The following is a 20845-nucleotide window of genomic DNA, read 5'->3' as shown; positions in this document are numbered from 1 at the left end:
AATGGGATTTATTGGCTTTTTTTACCTGCAAGATTTTATTTTTATATGGTACGCAAATTTTATCGAATCGGGGGACTTTTTGAGGGTTCGGCTATTATTTTCAAAAACATTCCAACACGAAATATTTTTCGGGAGTGTGCTTAAATTTAATTGGCCTAATTTTAAGCTTGTTTGGCTTAAAATTCTTTTTTAGACCTTTAAAAAATAATTAGGGCCCATTTGCTTAAACATAATCTCTATATATTAATACTTAATTAACCCTAAACCTAATATCATTTACCCTACCAGCCGACACCCCCCATTCAGACACCACTCTCTTGATTTTGGCAGCATCCCCCAGCTGCAAGTCTCGGTCTTGGCTTGTTCTTGCTAGAGAAATTCTCCAGCGCTTCCCCGTTGTTCCTCTCCTCAATCTTCTCTCATATAAGATCAGTAGGCGTGCTTTGTAGCGTCGTTTTAGCATCATACATGTTTATATTACTTATGTATATGTATTCATGTATGAAAACTCTCGATCCAAGCATAAGCATACATGGTTTTTGATTTTCATGTGTTTTTTGCGTTCTATATTTGCGGTTCACGTATTTCTAAATTTTGGTTCAAGGGGCTGCGGTTCATGATTGTTTAGGGGCTGCTAGTGATGTCAAGATGTTTTCTTGGGGTTTAGATATGTTCCTGGACGCTGCAAGGGAAGGACCGAGATGAGGGTTTCATTGAGAGTGTCTCAGTTCGTGGGTTGTTAGTGTGCAAGGGTCATCTAGCACCGCAAGGACCTATCCGAGCCTTAAACCAGACTCTACTGGGTCTGAGACAAGGCTTGGAAAGGCTCGGCATGTGCTAGAACCACTGGACTTAGCAGATCGCGTGCTTGAGGATGGGAAACTCGGGTAGAGTAGTTTCGGGCTTTGCGTTTCATGGCTCTTGGAGGCCTAATGAGGCTGTGACCGTGGCTCATGTAGGTCCATTAGGGGCTCGTATAGGTCTAAGGTAGGCTGGTTCATGGCTGGAACCGTCAGGGTAAGCTAGGGGATTGAGTTTTGGGAAGATGAGTGTATTAGGGTGCAAAATTGGGAAGGGCCGAGAATTGTGCCATTTTCTGGAATATCAGCCGAGGGACTTAGGGCCTGATTTTGAGATTTTTAGGACCTTTTAGATGTTCGTTAAGTGTGGTAAAAATTTGGGAAAGTTTTGGTTAAGTTTCGGTTCGATTCGGGTTAAAACCGGGACCCCGGTCCAAGTTTTAAAACGAATCGGTTAAGTTATGAAATGGGCTCGATTTTGAAAGGGGTCGATTTTAGGTGCCCGAAAGCGCAACAGAAGTTCAAAAATTAATTTTTAACAAGAAAATTTCGGCCACCTATGTACTAGTGTTGTAGCATATACAAAAACACAACTATGACATTCATAGGGTGTAAAGAAATCATACCTATCAACCTCTTGAGGTTGATGATGGCTCCAACTAAGGTGTAAACACCTTAGCTCTTGTATGGCAAGAACTTCTACAAGCTTCCTTTGAACACTCCTTGTTCAAAAATCAAACCCACCACCAACTAGGAAGATCCCCTCATATTTTGCACTAGAAAAATATGAGGATTTTTCTTTGCGAAGTGAATTGTTTCTCCAACAAGTGAAAAACAAAAATTGAGAGAAAAATGAAAGAGAGAACTTCCTCAATATTTCGGCCAAGTAGTGTGTGTGGGAGTGAAGGGAAAACTTTTCTTGGGTGTTGAAAAAGTAGAGACAACATTTTGCATGCCATGAAATTTTTTAATAAAAAATAATCCCCAACTCTTCACCTCCCTAGCATGCTTTTTAAGTGGGCTTGTAACATTTACAAAGCCAATGGACTTTTATTTAAATGTCCCAAACATATTTGAGTCTATTTAAAGTTTACTTGATTTTACTCAAGTCCACTAGTTTAATAATTATTTCTAATTGGGTTCTACAAGGCCCAATGTTATTTAATTAATTCAACACTTGAATTAATTTAATTATTTGGACTCTACTAGGCCCACTAGTGCTTAATTAATTCAACACTTGAATTAATTTAATTTAGTCCATAATAATGTTTATGAAAATCACAATTTTCATAAACATTATTCACATGGCCTACTTATAATTTAGGAACACATTCATAAATTAAAAGTTACATTTCTCTCATAGAAGTCATACTTCTATTTTTCCTTACGCTTATACACTCATTTATAAGCCGTTCAACACATTGAACTATTTTAACTTCTCAACGGGATCTAGAAAGTTAGCACTTGTGTGGCCCTCAATGGTTCATTGATACAACTAGCCGTGGGTTCACATCTCCATGTGATTTGGATAAACATGTCCTTATATGAGCATACCCCAATTACTCCATTCTTACTTATAAACTCATTGATAACAAGAATGTCAGAACTCAAGTCTGATAATACCCATCCAATCATGTTAAACGCCTAGCAGCATCGCTTACATGATTTCCTAGGTATCAAATGATAGTGCCTGCAAGAACCATACAATTATGGTTAGCGTACAGTACGGTCCCTTCAACTCATATATCCCGACCGATTCGACAACCATTGGTATATCGAGAGTTGTCAATGAATTGATACTATGTGTCATGTCGTAGTTGCATCGATGGTGTAATCTATGAAACCCATTTCATAATTACCACCATACTCTGATCAGAGATTTCATACTACATACACATAGGATATCCATACCCGAAGGTAAGCGGTGAATCCCCGACTACAATGCATCGACTCCTATATGTTTCGACAGAACACCCAACCCTGCCACCTGATTACCCCATGAGAGTCGGTAAACAAGTCAAAGTGCAATGCTAGAACATAGAGTCTCAATTTGGAAAGTCTTTTATGGAGGGTTGTTCAGTGCACTCTACCAGGAGCACATATCTGCATGCTCGGACATCACAATGTCCCCTACCAATGAAACATGGTACTCACATCGCAGATACTAGTCTCGAACTCGAGCGGTCTATATCCTTCTTAGTGGCGGCTGAATCGACTAGGAACCTTTTACAATATACAGTATTACAAATATGAGTTTCATGATACTCATCATATGAGCATCTCATATTCTTTCAACTATTTGTATATTCAAGGGCTTTATCTATGCAACTAGCATGGGTATACAGATAAAAAAGTGCCAAAATAATAATTTCAAATATTATTAAAATAAATACTGTTTATATATAGAGTTTCATTGTGAACACTCGGCCAACACTTGGCTCGACGTGCACCTACTCTAACAGATTTTACGTCTAGGAATGCTTGTAAAAATTTTCTGGAATATTTTAAGGAGTTTAGTAAGTTTCGGGTCAATTTTAGAGGTCCAGTAGGAAACAATTATTTTTGGGCTTCCGGAGTGCAAAATGACCCAGGGAAAAACGGAAATTTTTGGGTTTCCAGGGGTAAAATGGTCATTTTGCACCCAAGGTGAGTTTTTGGTATTGTCCGCCCCTTGAGCACAAATTTTTGTTATTTCAAATGTTTATGCATCAAATTTATGATTTTTATTAAATTATGATCATGCTTGGTTTTAAGAAAAAAGCTATGTATATGCATATTTTTATTAAGTGGTGAGTATGATGATATTTTTGAAGGATGAGAATAGGTTGTGACTGACGAAGTATATGTATACGATGACATGAGATATGATGAGCTGAGGCCAAAGCTTAGTGGACAGGTAATGATGTCACTGATGTCCCCGCCGCCCGGTACCATGGTTATATGTAGATGGATCCATCGATAGAGCTGATATGAAAGTCATAACTAATGAACTGAATTCAAATAAAAAGAAAATGTATACGTATATGATGACATGAGATGACATTCTTTTACACGTTATGATTTTACATGACACGTTTATGTTATGCTTTTAAGTACATGAAAGAAATGTTATGATATTTTTCGCTGTTGTGTGCCATGTATATGTACTTGTTATTTCTGGTACAGGTGTGTTGAGTATTTAGACTCACTAGGCATGTGTGAGACATGTGAGCTTGATGCTGGGGAGACTGGAGGTGCAGAACTCTGAGTAGGCAGCCCTGGAGCGGTGACACGACCCGAGGACCGCACGTTTTTCTGCATTTGATTTATGATTTTTTGAGAGGGGTTAAACATTTTTATTTATACGTTGATGGTATTATGATTTTTACTCGTTTATGTTTACGTTCGATCTTGGATGATGATGGTTATTTAAAACTGTGTTATTTTTATTGTCAATTAAATACTATTATTTTAAATGTTATTTTGTAAATACTAGCTTTAAAAAAAATTATTTCCGCTCTTTTAAAAATGAGTAGACGTCACAGTTGGTATCAGAGCAAGGGTCCTGTATATGGTTGTGCCTCCGCCAGCTTCTACCTCTCAGTCTTCAAACCTCAAGTTTGTAAGCTTTATGTTTTAAATGTTTTAAATGATTGACTGTTATCACTTGCATGTTTACATGATTTATGCTTTACGATGATTTACTGTTCATGCTTAACTGCTTTTACGATTTAAGAATTTACTGTTTTAAAAACTAGATTAATTGCATGAGGGGTTACATTTTAAGTTCGACTGTATTAAGATATGCCTCCCAGACGCGCTCCCAATACTGATAGGCAGGATGAGATCCCTGGAGGAGGCAGAGGATCTCCACCACCACCGCCAGAATACCCAGCTACACGAGTACTTGAGGGGATAGCTAGACTTATGGAGCAGGCCCAGCTAGGCCAGCAGGTACACCGATAGCAGACTGGCGTCTTTGAGCAGTTCCGTATGCTCAAACCCAAGGAGTTCGGGGGTACCACCGATCCATTTTTCGCAGAGGGATGTATTAGGTCTCTAGAGTTACATTTTGATTATCTGCATATGAGGGATGGCGACCGAGCTAGGTGCGGCATTTATATGCTGAGAGATGATGCGTCCCTATGGAGGGAGGGAGTTGCACATGCAGTGGATGTGGCTACTCTCACATGGGCCAGATTCAGGGAGATGTTTTTCGAGAAGTATTTACCAGCTGATGTCAATGGCCGCCTGACGAGAGAGTTCACGAGCCTCCGACAGGAGAACTTATCTGTGGTGGGTTTTATTCCAAGTTCGACAGGGGCTGCAATTTTGTTCCCATGATAGCTGGAGATGCCGCCCAGAAGCTGAGGCATTTCCTTGATGGACTGAGACCCACTCTTCGTCGGGACGTCATGCTGATGAAGCCGGTAGATTATGATGAGGCCACTGCATGTGCTTTTCAGGCAAAGCAGGCACTGCGAGACATAGACCATGAGATGCATAGGAAGAGGCAGCAGGCTCTGTCCAGTTCCCAGCCTCACAAGAAGCAATTTAGTGGGCCACCGAGGCAGCAGGGGCAGCAGAGACCCCAGGAACAGGGTAGGAGGCCACAGCAGCAGCGACCTCCTCAGGCGCAAGGGGCGCCTAAGACAGATGACAGGCAGTCGGGACTCAGTGCAGCAGCTTCCATTTCGGCGAGTGCAGGTGGGGAACATTCAAGTGCTTTGTAGTCAGACAGGAAGGCCATAAAGCAGCGGATTGCCTTAGGAACAAGGGCCCCACTATTGGCCGGTCTTATGTGATGCACGCCGAGGAGGCTGAGGCATCACCAGACTCGGCACTGATTACCGGTAACCCTTTGGTTTAAGATTTTAATTTACTGTACAATTTCTTGGGTTTTATGATTTTATGGATATTAAGTATTGGAATTGATGATTTAGATGTAATTAGAATGCATGCTCTACCTATTTGTGATTAGGAATTTTATGGGTTGATTTAAGAAATTTTAGGTACCCGATTGTAATAACAAGTAAATTGAGAATTTGAGAACCATTTTCAAAACTTTAAGGGGTGAATTTGCAAATTTCGATTTTTCTGCGGTTGACTTTCGAATTTTTGGGAATGATGTTTAGGTTAATTCAGTGTTTTTTTGAGGACTTTTGGTTAATTGCCTATAAGAAAATTCCTTAAGTTCAACAGTATTATATTTGATGGTATGTTATGTCACAAGGAGGATATATATTGCAGGTGTAGCCACGCATGCATTGCTAGATTCAAGAGCTACACACTCGTTTATATCCGAATCTTTCGTGAAGCAACTAGGAATCATACCAGTAGCTATGGATTCAGGATTCAGGGTATCGATTCCATCTGAGGATCAGATGTTCACTTCTCCGATAGTGAAGAGATTGGAGCTTCGGTTACAAAAGTATTCGGTGCACGCAGATTTGATAGTGCTACCACTACCGGAGTTTGACATCATCTTGGGCATGGTCTTGCTATCTTATCACGGTGCAGTCATAGATTTTTGACAGAGTATAGTTTCTGTCATACCGCCAGTGGGAAGCCATTTGTTTTCGAGGCAGCTAGACATCAGCAGATGCCGCACGTCATTTCTTGCATGTGTGAGAGGAAGCTTATCAAGAGAGGCTGCCAGGAATTCTTAGCCAGCATTGTATCAGTGATAGAGCCAGTCAGTCAAAGGCTAGATGATGTGGATGTAGTCAGTGAGTTCTCCAGTGTGTTCCCTGACGATGTCTCAGGCATTCCACCAGCCAGAGAGGTGGATTTCTCTATCGAGCTCATGCTAGGGACAATGCCGATATCTAAAGCGCCCGACCGATTTGCGCCTACAGAGATGAAGGAGCTCAAGGATCAGATTCATGATCTGCTGGATAATGGTTTCATTCGCCCTAGTTTTTCTTTATGGGGCACATGAGTTCTTTTTGTTAAGAAGAAGGATGGCAGCATGGGACTGTGCATTGACTACCGAGAGCTGAACAGGGTCACAATTAAGAATAAATATCCACTTCCGAGGATCGAGGACTTATTTGATCAGCTTCAGGGAGCCATAGTGTTCTCCAAGATAGACCTTCGATCCGGATATCATCAGCTAAAAGTGAGGGAGTCAGATGTACATAAGACAGCCTTCCGGACGCGTCACGGGCACTATTAGTTCTTGTAATGATCGGCTGATAATTTGAGATGTGTTTTGAAGGGGTGGTTGAATAAACACTCACAATTTTTGAGTCTTTTCGAATGAAGTGTCAGTTCTGTGACAAACTAAAACGAGGAATCTTGTCAGTCAATGACAATCAGTTTAACTGATAACAGTTGCGGAAATAAACTGACTGAAAGATAGAATAATAACTGAAGTAATAACACGGAGATTTATGGATGTTCGGAGAATGAAATAACTCCTACATCACCTCTTCTATCACAAGGATAGGATATGCACTAAAAGTTTTTGATCGATACAAAATTTGTACAAACCCACTTCAGTTTGGACTTGACACTGCCCAAACTGAAACTTTTAGTTTACTAAATATCTCCTATTTCTTCGACTGAACTTAGCACAACTGATCTAGATAAGATCAAATAAACAATAAAACTATTTGTGCTTGCAAGCTCGAAAGGTAGCTTCAAATGCTACAGATAAATCAGATAAGTGTGAGCTTTTGATCTTTGAGTAAGAGCTATGAATTCAGCAGGATAACAGCAAGCTTGAGAATAGACAGATCGATTTGTTACTTGGTCAACTGCTCTTCTCACCTATTTATAGGCTTCTCTTCAACGGTAACTTTAAATGTAATTTGAATCAATATATCTGTCGATTTCCACGTCGATATTCTTCTGAGATTCATACATTGTAAGCTCTGAAATGCGGGTTCCACTATGAGTTGCAGTCTGATTTGTAGTGTTGTCGGTTGAATGTCCTTTTCAACTGATGACGTGCAGAGCTGAATGATCAGCTGATAAGCTCACAACTAATCACTCAGTTGTTTTCATAAGTTCAGTTCAGTTGGATTCAGTTGCCTTCGATAAACTGCGCATTAATCTTTAGTTAGGCAACTATCAGATGGTTTGAGTAGTTCAGTTACTACAATTTACTTGATCAGTTAGTCCAATTAATTACTTAGTTTGTCAAACAACCGAAATTAAATTTCAAACAATTTACCACTTTTTGGTGTTTGACAAAACCTGTAAAGTATGAATTGATAACTGAACTCAAAAATATTCTTCGAACTCATTGTAGGTAAAACAATTATTCTAATGTACAGATTTGCACAAATAATAAAAGAATAAAGAATTCCTGCTAAAGTCTTCAACTGATCTTTATTTCTTCTTCTTCCCTTTGTCTTCCCCTTTCTAATCTTTTATTTCTCCTATTTCCCCCTTTTTATGAAACTCATCAACCTTTTTTAATAAATTCCGCACATCTGAAGAGAGATTAGAAACTGCATTTATTTGGATATATTGCTGTAGATCCATTTGTTCTGAAACAGTACTTTCCAGATAGTCGAGACGTCTTGTCACTAATGCTTGCGTCTGGAAATGTGCTTCAGTTGAAATTCTGTCTTTGCGGAGCTCTTCCATCTGAAAGAATAAAGAAGAAACATCCTTCTGGATTTGCTGCAGTTTACCCATGGTATTTTCCTAAATAGAATCAATCATCACAGTGTGCAAGAATTTTGTTGATCTGATGTCAGAAATGGAAGTCATTATGCCGACGAGGTTGGTCTGAATAGCTGTAATTTCTTCGAACAGAGACTCAGTTTCTATTGTTATGCCCGGAGACATGGCTCCGGAAGTTTCTGATTGCTCTCTGTTTTCTTCATTGAAAATGACCAGCTCCCCGTCAGTTGGTTCAGTTGTAGTATAGACCATTTCTGAAGTCTCTTCTGGTAAGGTAAGACATCTTGTTGAGGTTGTGGAGGAGACGTTGGATCAGTAAGAGTGTCTGACGATGCTTCAAGCGGATGATCAGTTGAAACAACAGTTATTTCTGGTACATAATTCTCAACTGATGTTTCGGTTGGCTGAATGATAGAAGGCCGATCAGCTGGCACTTCTTCAGTTGCAACTGAGTGCAGCTGAGCCTCATCAGTTGGTTCAAAAATTGCCTGTTCAGTCATGGTAACTGACTGAACTGGCTCTTCAGTTCTCAATAATTCTTGTTTAGTTGTGCAGGGCAACTGAACTAGTTCGTCAAGAGATTGATCTGGGGCTTGAAAAACTTGTTCTTCAGTTAAGAATAACTCTTCAACTACTTCAGTTGTGGATAGTTGAACGTCAGAGGCAACTGATTTGATTACTTCATCAATGTTGGCCAATGATAAATCAGCGTCTGTATAGAGTGTAGCTTCAGCAGTTGAAGACTGAGGAACATCAGTTGGCTGTGATGCATCTTTAGAAAAAGAATCAGTTGTCTGTTCAGCAGAGCCTGCACTTGGATCTTTGGATGGCTGATCTGTTTGTGCTGATTGATCATCTAGCTCATCTGAAGAAAGATCTTGGGAATTATCTGGAATAATAAGTTCTTGATCCATTTCCCAATGCTTGATTTCCAATTGCAGTGCTAACAAGTCCAAGTTCAGTTGGTCACGAACTGCTTTATCATTAATAGCAGTTGGGCTTGTGGGATCGTAGTTCTTACGTAGCTGGCCGATCAACTGACTCAGTTTCTTTGCCCGTATCTGATCAAAGAAATATTTCTTCCTCTCAAGTGCTTGAACCTCCGTGGCAACTTTGACCAATTTCAGAACAAATGTTTCCAAAGCAATGAATTTCTTTAAAACTGATTTCTTCTGTAATTACCTGACAAACACAACAGTTCTAAACTTTGCTGATTGTTCATATGTTCTGAGTTTACCTTTGGAAAATTCATTGACTTCCTTCCAAATGAGGTCAATGTGTGTCTGAATGGTATTTGTTGGTCTGGGATCTTCAACCATTTTTACTTTGCCCTTAGATTCAGTTAAAACATTAGAAATGCTCAATCTTGATCTTGTCGCGTCCACCTGTTCTCGAATTACTACTCCTTTAGGTCTTGCCATCGGCAGAGGAGTAGGTCTGGTGACCGTTATAAGTGGAGCTTTAACTCCAGCAAGCTTCTTATTTTCACCAGATTCGTTGATAAACTTTTTGAGAACTGCAGACAGTGGTAATTGATCATCAGTTGACGACTCAACAAGTACAGTTCTGAGTGGAGTAGCCTTGATCGACTGATCAGCTGCAGATTGGATGGTCTTATCAGTTGGGATAGTTTTCACATCAATCACTGATTTAGTCTTTTTGGTCCTGGGTTTCTTGGAAATTTTGGGAGATGGAGTCTTCTCAGAATCACTTTCACTGATAATCAGTTTACGTTTAAGCATCTTTTTCTATGTCTCCTTCATAACTTTCTTAACTGATTTGGGAGCTCCTTCCATCCCAATCTCCTTCTTCACTTGAATAAACTTCTCAGGAGTCATGTCCAGTTTCTGCTTGGGTTGCTGGACATTTTTTGCATTGAAGATTTTCAGTTTTGATGATTACTCATAATCATCAGTCACCATCCCCTTGACTTTCAGCAAATAGCTAAGCTGCACCGCAAAACCCTTAGATTGCTTGGAAGATTGAAACATGTTCCTCAAGATGTTGAAAATAATATTCTTCCAATTCATCTTTCTTTCAGCCATGATTGTTGTCATAGCTTGAAATTTTTCCAGAGTAAGTGCAGCAAAGGGTCCTGCCTTTGCCATGAGCCCCTTCGCTACAATATCTGCCAGCAGTTATACTTCTGGCTTCAGTTTCTTCTTGTGTTCGGAAACTTTGATTTTCCGACCATCAGCAGAGAGAAGAGTTTGCATCTCTTCAACATCAGAAGCTTTTACCTCACAGAGGTTAACCAGTTCATCAGTAGGCAGTTGAAAAAGGTTGCAAAAGAAATCCTCTTCAATGATCAGCAACTGACCATTTACAGTAGTTGCGATACTGCCTTCCTTAGTGACATAGCCGGTGACATAGACATCTTGGATCTCTTTAGGATAAATTTCTTGAGAAGATAATCCCAGAAATTGTTTCAGTCCAGCTGCTTGCAGTTTCAGAAAAACGTTCTTGACTTCTTCGTCTTTTATAGTCAAGACTGAATCAAAGTCGATTGTCATAGCGTTCATAAGATGAGCAGGGATTTGGTTTGCCATTTGATTGAATGAAATCTGCGAAAAAGAGTATGCTTGAGTAGAAGTTTGCTCTGAATGCTGAATGCTGAATGTGCGCGTAAGAAGTAAAACTTAATTGGAGTGGCTGTAGTACTGATGTAAGTGACTGTTCAAATTATTGGACACGTGTCAGTCCAGGAACATTTGAATTGAAAACGTCTGTACATGTGATAAAAACGTGTATAGAATATGAATGGATTATGTGGGTCCACGTTTCAAAATACTATTCAATGAAGGACAACAATTAATGCTTCGACAAACAGTCACATCATTTAATATAGAATATTATTCGATTTATTAGTTAACTTATCAGAGAAGTTCAGTTAGATCAGAAACTGAATGACCAGTTGAGAACATAGTCAGTTCATTTAAAGACCAACTGACTATTGTCTTCTAAGTTAACTTTTTGTTCGATATTCCTGCTCAATAGATGCATATAAATAAAAGTATGGGTAAGAAAAACTCAGTCTGAATAAGTTAAGGTCAAATGACTCTTTGTCTTCCTCCTGTCTCTTCAAGCCTTATCTATAAATTAAGAGCTTTGTCATTTGGTAATGACATCTGAACTCCAATGGATTGTGAAAGCAGCACACACGTCCCTCATCCTTCATCGACTTCTCAACGTATTCAGAGATTTAAAAGAGATGCTGAAGAATACTTCTTCACAGAGTTTATGTTCGTTTGGACTACTGCTCACTACATTCAATCAATCAATGATGGAGAATTTCCTACTTCTACTAAGCAGAGATCACTTGCAAGGAAGCTTAAAAGGCTTGCTCAAGTCGATCATATATCTGATCTAGTCAAAAATGATGTGCTAGTCTACAAGATGCAGTTGAAAGAATGGCACTTGCTTCAGAGAATTGAGAATGCCGAGGCCTTCAAGAATATTATGAGCTGTGACTTGAATAATTTGTTGATGTTATGGCAAGATGCCGTAGGAATTGGACTAAGTGATGTAGTATGGTTTCGATTTTATTCGTAATAAAAGCTTGATTTGTATCATTGTTGTTGTCTCTTTGTCTTTCTGCAAAACTTAACTTTCATTAGTTGGTAATTAGTTAACAAACTGAATATAATAACTGATAAATGACTAACTGACATCAGTTGACAAACTGTTAACAAATTGAATATAATAACTGATAAATGACTAACTGATATCAGTTGACAAGCGTTTAAATGACAAAATGAATGAAAAGTTATTGACAAAGCAGCAATAAAACTGATATAATTAAGCTAAATCATTTAACACAAGTATATTGCGAAAGTGAGAAAACTTAGTCTCAGCAGCTTGTTGTTCAGTTGACACATATTCTAGTCTGATAGCTTTCTTAAGAGCATGATCTCTGATGAAGTGATGCCTGAAATCAATGTACTTGGTCCTTGAGTGAAGAACTGGATTGTAAGTTATTGCAATCGTGCTTGTATTATCACAGAATATGGGAGATTCTTTAGCATCAACTCCATAATCTTTCAGTTGTTGCTGCATCCAAAGCAGTTGGCCACAGCAGCTTCCAGTAGCAAGGTATTTTTCTTCATTTGTGGAAGTAGCTATGGATGTTTTCTTCTTATTGAACCATGAGATCAGTCTGTCTCCTAGAAACAGACAAGATGCACTGGTGCTTTTACGATATAGCTTACACCCTGCATAATCTGCATCCGAATATCCTACTAAATTGAAAAAAAGTCTTTAGCGTACCATAATCCCACATTTTGAGTGCCTTTTAGATATTTTAAAATTATTTTGGCAACTATAAAATGCGATTGCTTAGGATTTGCTTGAAATCTAGCACACATGCAAACAACAAATACAATATCAGAACGACTAGTAGTTAGGTACAGTAATGAACCTATTATACCTCTGTAGAGTGTCGTCTCAACTTATATTCCCCCTTGATCATTGTCCAGTTTGACTGATGAACTCATGGGAGTGCTTGCAGCTGAACATGTTTCCATGCCAAATTTCTTGAGCAATTCATTCGAGTATTTTGTCTGACTGATAAAAATACCATTTTCCAGTTGCTTCACTTGTAGTCCAAGAAAGAATGTAAGTTAACACATCATACTCATTTCAAATTTGTCCTGCATTAACTTGGCAAATTTCTCACATAATTTGGGGTTAGTTGACCCAAATATAATATCATCAACATATATTTGCACAAGTAAAATGTGATCATTCTTAGAAAATTTGAACAAAGTCTTGTCAACTTATCAAACAGTAAAATCATGATCTGTTAAGAATTTTGAAAGTGTCTCATACCAAGCTCTTGGAGCTTGTTTAAGACCATATAAAGCTTTGTTCAAATGATAAACATGATCAGGAAAATAGTGATTGATAAAACCTGGAGGTTGTTCAACATAAAATTGTTCTTGCAACTGACTATTCAGAAATACACTTTTTACATCTATTTGATAGACTTTGAAGTTCTTGAATGATGCATAGGCAAAGAACATTCTGATTGCTTGTAGTCTTGCAACTGGTGCATACGTTTCAGCATAGTCAATTCCTTCTTCCTGCCTATATCCTTGTGCAACAAGTCGTGCTTTATTGCGTGCAACAGAACCATCTTCGTTCAGTTTATTTTTGAATACCCATTTTGTACCTATAATAGTTTTGAAAACTGGTCTTGCGACAAAGTTCCAGAAATTGTTATGAGTAAACTGATTTAGCTCCTCTTGCATTGAATTTATCCAGTTAGGATCAGCAAGAGCTTCATCAGTTTTCTTTGGTTTCAATTGTGAGACAAAAGAAGAATTAATGAACAGATTAAGCATTTGATTTCTTGTTCTTTCCGGGTCAGATGGATTACCTATCACCAAATCTGGTGGATGTGATTTTCTTTCATCTGAGTTAAACATTAGTTGTTTCCATATCAGCAACTGCTTCTGTTGGCAACTGAATGTTTTTTCAGTTTCAGTTGGAGCCGTATCAGTTGGTAGCTGAATATCATCTGTTTGCTCCACCAACTGATTATAAGGAGCAGGTTCATGTTCAACTGATTAATCTAGTATTTCTGGTTCAGGTGTTTGAAGGATATTTCTATTGATATGATTTTCTTCTTCATTTTCAACCTCCAAACTGATCTCTTTAAATTGAACAACTAGTTCAACTGGATCAGTTGGCTTATCAGTTAGTACAGTTTCATCAAAAACAACATGAATGGATTCTTCAACATTTAAAGAACATTTATGAAAAACTCTATATGCTTTGCTAACTGAAGAATATCCAAGAAATATTCCCTCTGCAGATTTAGCATCAAAGGCTTTTAAATGGTTTTTACCATTATCAAGAAATAAAACATCTGCAGCCAAATATTTTGAAATAAGAAACCACAGTTTTTCTTCCATGCCAGATCTCACATGATGTTTTCACATGATTATTATTAATCATTGATCTGTTCTGAGTATAACATGCAGTGTTTACTGCTTCAGCCCAAAACCTTTGAGAAATACCAGAATCAGCAAGCATTGTTCTACCAGCTTCCTTAAGGGTCCGATTTCTTCTCTCAGCTACACCATTTTGCTTAGGTGTTCTAGCTGCTGAGAGCTCATTCTTGATTCCAATGTTTTCTATAAAATTTGAAAGATTTTGATTGATGAATTCAGTCCCTCTGTCAGACCTTTTTCGATCAATCCCAACTGATTTTTCATTTTAAAGTCTTTTGAAGAGCTTAATCAGTTGTGCAGCAGTTTGGTCTTTGGATTTGAGAAAAATAACCCAAGTAAATCTTGAAAAGTCATCCACTACTACTAGGGTGTATTTCATTCACCCTTAACTCATGACTTGTATTGGAACAAAAAGATCCATATGTAACAGTTCTAAGCATCAGGAAGATGATTTACAACCTCTGTTTTTGAATGAAGATCTTACTTGTTTACCAAACTGACATGCTGAACAAAATTTATCTTTTGAAAAATCTATTTTGGGCAAACCAGTTATAAGATCATGGTTTCTCAGATAGTCAATACATTTAAAGTTTAAGTGGTTCAACCTTTTATGCCACAACCAGATTTTAGAAGATTTGGAAGCAATGAAACAAACTGGTGCATAAGGTTGTTCAGTCCAACTGACTTTGTAAGTATTTCCACAACGATTTCCAGTTAGAATGACCTCATCAGTTGAGTCTCCAACTGAACAAGTGTGTCTGTCAAACTGAACTGAAAAATTATTGTCGCATAACTGACTGATGTGTATCAAGTTATACTTCAAATTCTCAACTAGCAAAACATTTTAGTTGTAAAGTTACCATGGATAAGCTTGCCCTTATCCAAAGTTTTACCTTTGGAGTTGTCTCCAAAACTGATATTTTGTCCAGTATATTTGATCAGTTGAGATAGCAAATTTGCATCTCTTGTCATATGTCTTGAACAGCCACTGTCTAGATACCAAGTTGATTCTTTTATTGTACCTATTACCTGCAATCACACAATATATATAATTTTTGCACCCATATTCACTTGGATCCTAAACTGATTAGTCCTTTAGGAACTCAGACTTGGATCGGTCTAACTGACTTCCTAGTTGCTGTGTTCCAAATGGTTTTCTCAAATTCTTGGCAATATGTGTGTAATGTGAGGATGAAACAGTATGATTTGTATCCTTTTTAAACTGACTATTCTTTTGATATCGTTTCTGAGCTGGCTTACAGTTGTGGTAATTGTAATAGCCATTCTTTGAGTACTGATTTTTGTAACTGAAACGTTTAGATGACCAGTTTCTTGTTTCAGTTGAACTCTCAGAGCTATATCCAATTCCATACCGTTTGCCTTTGTTCTTTCTTTTAATCAATTGAACAGCTGGTTTAATAGTTTCTGAGAATTCATTTACCATGGTTGATTTTACAAAGGTAATGTACTTTCATTTGTTTTCATTCAACCTTGGTTGTGTATCATTTGCAGAATTTTCAACATGATTGTTAAAACCTAAACTAGTTTTATCATCAACTGATTTTTGTGAATTCTGCATTTCAGTCAATGCAACTGAAGACTTGTACAAGCTTGAATAAGTTCAGTATGTTTGAAAATTTCTGTTTTTAACTGACAAATCAAAGCTTTATTTTCAATCATTTCAGCTTTTCGCTGAGAAATATCTTTTTTCAGGCTCAACAGTTCAACTGACTTATCATTTTCTGTTTTGTTGTCATTGGGATCAGTTTGCTTAGTTCTAACCTTCTGAAATGATTGAGCAAGTTTGTGATACTCATCTACCATGTCATGCAATGTGGTAATGAGTTCCTCACGAGTAAAATCAGAAGAGCTAAAGTCAAATACATATTCACTTGCTGACTACAGTTCATCATCATTTGCCATTAAGCACTTGACTTCCTCTTCATCTTCACTTGACTGATTGGGCTTTCTGATTCTGACTCATCACTGTCAGATTCAGCCCACTTAGATTTGCTCTCTAAAGCCAAAAGCACTTCATGTTTCTTTTTAAAAGATTTCTTTTCATCGTTGGTCCTTCTCCTATGCTCATAGGGCTTGTTTTCCTTTTCAGTTGCTACTCGACTATCCTTCTTTGCTTAGGACAGTCTACTAAGAAATGACCAGATTTGCCACAGTAGTAGCAAGCATATGATTCTTCTAAGGACTGATTTTTCTGATACTGCTTCTGGAAGTTTCCTTGATTCCTCCTCATAAACCTTCCAAATTTCTTCAAAAACAATGACATAGCATCATTGCTCAGTTGATCAGCAGAATTTTCAACTAAACCAGTTGGTTCCGGTCTGACAGCAGTTAAAGCAGTTGTGGCAGCAAGTGTAGAAGGTTCTCCTTCTCTGGTTTGTAGTTCAAACTCGTAAGCCTTTAGATCAGAAAACAAGTCATGAAGTTCGACCTTGTTCAGGTCCTTAGATTCTCTCATTGCCATGGTCTTGAAATCCCACTCTTTGAGAAGACCTCTGACCACCTTCAGTGCCACTTCTTTGTTCGAATATACTTTTCCAAGTACATTCAGCTCATTGATAATACCACTGAACCTCTCATCATATTCGTGCAATGATTCTCCAGCTTTCATCTTGATGTTATCAAATTTCTGAACAGCAACTGATAGCTTGTTCTTTTTGTTTGCTCGTTTTCTTCACACAGCTGGATCAGTTTCTCCCATATTTCTTTGCCGGTTTTTCACATCTTGATTTTGCTGACAGTGACTTTATCCAGCATTTGATATAAGATATCCTTAGCCACGTTGTCTAGGTTGGCTTTCCTTTTATCCTCAGTTGTCTATTCCTCTTTGGGCTTTTCTATGCGATGAGGTGCCCCACCAGTAATGGAAACTGTTGTATTTGCTTTTAGGATCTTCATGGGACCATCAGTAATGACATACCACATGTCGTCATCTTGTGCAGTTAAATGAGCCTGCATTCTGATTTTCTAGTCGTCAAAATCTTCTCTGAAAAACATCGGTATTTTATTGAATGAAGACATGTTGATCAGTTTTCTGAATAAGAGTATTCTGAGACAATATTCAACTGCTCTGATACCACTTGTTTGGATCGGTTGATAGGTTGATATGTGTTTAGAAAGGGGATTGAATAAACACTCACGATTTTTGAGTCGTTTCGAATGAAATTTCAGTTATGTGACAAACTGAAACTAGGAATCTTGTCAGTCAATGACAATCAGTTCAACTGATAATAGTTGCGGAAATAAACTGACTGAAAGATAGAATAAATAACTGAAGTAATAAAACGAAAATTTATAGATGTTTGGAAAATGAAATAACTCCTACGTCACCCCTTCTATCAGAAGGATATGATATGCACTAAAAGAATTTGATCTATACAAAACTTGTACAGACCCACTTCAGTTTGGACTTAACACTGCCAAAACTGAAACTCTTAGTTTACTAACTATCTCATGGTTCTTTGACTGAACTTAGCACAACAGATCTAGATAAGAACAAATAAACAATAAAATGATTTGTGCTTGTAAGCTCGGATGGTAGCCTCAAATGCTACAGATAAATTAGATAAGTGTAAGCTTTTGATCTTTGTGTAAGAGCTATGAATTCAGCAGGGTAACAGAAAGCTTGAGAATAGATAGATCGATTGGTTACTTGCTCAACTCTTCTTCTCACCTATTTATAGCTTCTCTTAAACGGTAACTTTAAATGTAATTTAAATCAATATATTCGTTGATTGCTACGTAGGTATTCTTCTGACATTCGTACACTGTAAGCTCTGAAATGCGGCGTTCCACTACGAGTTGCAGTCTGCTTTGATCAGTTTGTCATAGTTTTCATTGACGATATCCTTATTTATTCGAAGAGCAGTGAGAAGCACAGTCAGCATCTGAGGACAGTGTTACAGAATCTACAGGATAGATGACTGTATGCCAAGTTCAGCAAATGTGAGTTATGGCTTGACAGAGTTTCATTCTAGGGCCACATTGTATCTCAGGATGGCATAGAGGTCGACCCCAACAAAGTAGAGACAGTCAGAGATTGGCTAGTTTCGAAGAGTGTGACAAAGATCCGCAGTCTCTTGGGATTGCCAGGCTATTACAGGAAGTTCATCCAGAGATTCTCTTCTATCGTGGTGCCTATGACCGTCTTGACAAAGAAGAACGCCAAGTTTATCTGGGAATCTGAGTGTCAAGAGAGTTTTGACAGAATGAAGTTGGCCTTCACCACGGCACTAGTGCTAGCTATGCCATCAGGGCAGGGAAAGTTCGTGATATATATACAGATGCATCGAAGCTTGGGTTGGACGCAGTTCTTATGCAGCAGGACAGAGTGATGGCCTACGCATCCAGACAGCTGAAGGTCCATGAAAAGAACTATCCGACTCATGACCTTGAGCTAGCAGCAGTGGTATTTGCCCTGAGGATTTGGAGACACTATCTGTATGGGGAGAAGTGCAGGATTTTTACAGATCATAAGAGCCTGAAATATTTCTTCACACAAAAGGAGCTGGATATATGACAGAGGAGGTGGCTTGAGCTGGTGAAGGACTACGATTACGACATTAGCTACCATCCGAACAAGGCTAATGTGGTTGCAGACGTTTTGAGCAGGAAGCATGCATTGATTGCTCATCCGCCAGTTCAGAGGCCGCTACAGTGTAGAAGCCTAAAAATCCTTACTTAGAAATTTGCGGAAAATTTAAAATTTTTCTTTTTAAATAATTAAAACTGCCTCATTCATAACTGAACTGATAAATAACGAGTAAATACTATAGTAAAATTTCATCGAATAAAAATGTCGTGTCATGAGGCATAACGTAAAAATGTCGTGTCATGATTAATTATAATACGTGCATAACTGAACTGAAAATCATAGTGAAAATGTTTGCTCCTTGGAGCCCTGTACTGAAATAGCATGTAATAATTTTTCTGGTGAGATTATGGTCTACGCATGTGGTCCCTGCACTGTACTGAACTGACCGGTAACTGGCGACCGGACCGATAACTTGCAACCGGATTTAATAATGTACGTCTGATCAGACTACTGCCACAGTATACTGGGTGAAACAAATGAACTAACCGGTAACTGGCGACCGGACCGGTAAGTGGCGACCGGATTTAATAATGCTCCCATAACCGGTAACTGACGACCGGACCGGTAACTGGCGACCGGATTTAATCATGATAGTAAAGTGACCACAAGCAATATCGCATAGATCTCAAAATTTGTATTTTTGCACGTAATATAATTAAATAACTGAGTTAAATATCCTGTACTAATTTTACTGAATGGATTGGATCGCTCCCAGGCTCGCTGCAACCTAAATATGCCATGAAAAATATGCAATAGATTTATGGGACCAAACTATGCAATAACATTCGAAAATGTGACAATTACACCTAACGACTTCGTATTTAATCATGACTCCGAACCAACCCAAACCAACACTGAAACTTCATATAGTCATGATTAAAATACGCTTAAAATGATGAAGTAATACCCCTAAAATGGTGAGGGTCGAAATCTAGGTGAATGGAGGCCAAAACGTGAAACGCTCTTTCGAGAGTCAATTTGGCACATCGCACCATAAATTCTCGTACGACCTCAAAAATGATCCGAATCACAAACGGTCAAAAACATGACTTTCCTAACTCGATGAGGCACTGTCCAGTCCAAGGCCATAGGTTAAAAGCCAACCAAGAACTCGAACGACACCTGAGAAAAACAGCACACTTGCCGTAAAAATTACAGCAGCTGCACATTTGCTTTTCTTGTGTCGTTTTCGAGACTACCGTCCATTGGGGCTTGAACCACCGATCAGAGACTCTTACCAACATCCCAAGAAATGATTTGAACCATGTCTAAGGGCCCTAGGCCAGCCACAATTCACATCACACCATAACTCAACCGAACGTCACACCCGAGAGCACAAATTCTGCGCGTCGGGCATGGCTCTTGTTTTGCTGTCACGGATCATTCCAGTAGCCATTTGATTGACCATGAAAAAATCTAGACTTCTAGGGGTATGGTATGAACCGTGGCTAAGGGCCATAGGCCAACCAAGATCCACACCATTCCACAAAATCGAACCATACGTGCTGTAAAAATGAGAGGGCCGAAAGTGGGGAGGGGCTGTTCTTGAGTTTTATTGTAAAAACCGATTCACCATGGACCAAGCCTCCAAAAGGGCGACTTAGTAACGTCTTAGACATGATATGGAAGTGATCTAACCATGGATATAGGCCTTGGGGCAGCCATGATCAGATTCATTTCTCCTTTGACAGCAAACTGAATTTCGAAAAGCTCAAAAGGTCAAAAGGTGAAGTTGCTGTCATCTTTTGGTTTTCCAGCGTGCATGGGGTTAAATGAATGGACCAACATGGTCCTAATGCATCCTATTACATGTCTAGATGTCACCTTGGGAGCCTGGAATCGAACCAATGCCTGAAACCCAC

This window comes from Primulina tabacum, chromosome 12, assembly GCF_025594145.1.
Source record: "Primulina tabacum isolate GXHZ01 chromosome 12, ASM2559414v2, whole genome shotgun sequence".
NCBI lineage: Eukaryota > Viridiplantae > Streptophyta > Magnoliopsida > Lamiales > Gesneriaceae > Primulina > Primulina tabacum.
Note: the sequence above shows the minus strand (reverse complement) of the source record.